Source organism: Austrofundulus limnaeus, unplaced genomic scaffold (genome assembly GCF_001266775.1).
Source record: "Austrofundulus limnaeus strain Quisiro unplaced genomic scaffold, Austrofundulus_limnaeus-1.0 Scaffold100, whole genome shotgun sequence".
Classification (NCBI taxonomy): Eukaryota; Metazoa; Chordata; class Actinopteri; order Cyprinodontiformes; family Rivulidae; genus Austrofundulus; species Austrofundulus limnaeus.
Window position 1 is genome coordinate 901,281 of NW_013952502.1, and position 1,607 is coordinate 902,887.

Sequence of the window (1,607 nt, forward strand, 5' to 3'; positions counted from 1 at the left end):
CATATTTGCATGTATGCATACATGCATGCATGCATGCATGCATGTATGTATGCATGTATGTATGTTTTGGGCACCTGCCTTTCTTAATGTTCCGATTATTATTTAACTGAGTTAGTTGTGATGAGAATTCTTAATGTTTCAGTGTTTTTCTCTAACGAAGACTTGAATTCAGTACTCTTTCTGAGCACATAGTGTGTATCCGGCCACATATGTGAATGTCTGTATCAAGCTTTAAGTGTTATTTGCCAAGAAGATAGAAGGAATCAGCATGACTGCCAGTGGGCCAAGTGGGACCAGGGCTATAGCCTCCCTATACCTGGGAGAAAGACCCTTTTATTGTCTGAAAGGAGACAACTATGGGGCTCGGTACACAAACCCGTTTACTCAGACCTCTAGAGAGCAAGGAGGAGGCATATTGATTCCTTTTTGTTTTTGGCCTGACCAACACACTCCATTACCAGTGAAAGGACCCCCTGCAGTGTACAATTTCCAAGACCTCGACAAGCCATTAAAATGGAGCGAAATGCTAGATCTTTTTGTGCTTGAGTGGATTTTCTGGTCTGATATGAAATACAGAAATGAATGAAAATCTAAAATCAAAATAGTTTTTTTTTATCTTACTGTGTAATTAATACAAACTAGATAGACATGCAGATTTCAAATCTGTACCAAATGATTTGAAACAACTGCTGCTGTAAGCAGTTTTAACTTTCACAATAAGGCGATACAAGATTGAAACAGTTGCGTTGTCACAGAATGTAGACTGGCAGAAAAATGCCAAATCAACAAAGATTCCCTCTTGTCACTTTCTCTTGTTAGCAGGCTCTAATTAACTTTTTTTTCCCCCTCCCTGGCTCAAACTAATATTTACACACGCATCTATGGCAACTCTTCTTTGTGAGGCCGACTATTCTCATCCCACATTCTTGAGGAGATTGGCATCTTAAAAGGGGATCGGAAAGGTGCAAAAGACTGAATGACCCTCACAGTAACACACTGATTGCTACATCATCGCGTCACAGTTGAGTTCCAAGGCAGTATGGGTAAATTTGTACAGTTGTCTACACAGATTAGAACATACAAGAACTGCAGGGAAGAGGGTGACTTGTTCACAGTTGTTCACAGCTTTCTCTGAAGACAGACACAATATTATAAAACAGATTAAAAAATAATAGTGATGATAACAGCAACAACAGTGTTGGAGCATACCTGAGGATGAAGGCAACGTGGTTTTGAAAGGCAGCTGAGTTTATCACCAGGCTTCTTTTAAAATATGATTGTGTTATATTAAATAACACGTTAAGACAAGGTAAACTGAAAACTTGAGAAAAAATGCAAAATTAGACATACAGCGGGTAAAATAAGTATTGAACACGTCACCATTTTTCTCAGAAAATATATTACTAGAGGGGCTAATGACGTGAAATTTTCACCAGTAGTTGGTAACAACCCAAGTGATCCATACATACAAAGAAATCAAACCGTAAATGTCCAGAAATGAAGTTATTCGTAATAATGTGGAATGGCACAGGGAAAAAGTATTGAACACATGAAGAAAGGGAGGTGTAAAAAGGCATGGAAAGCCAAGACACCAGCTGAACTCTCTC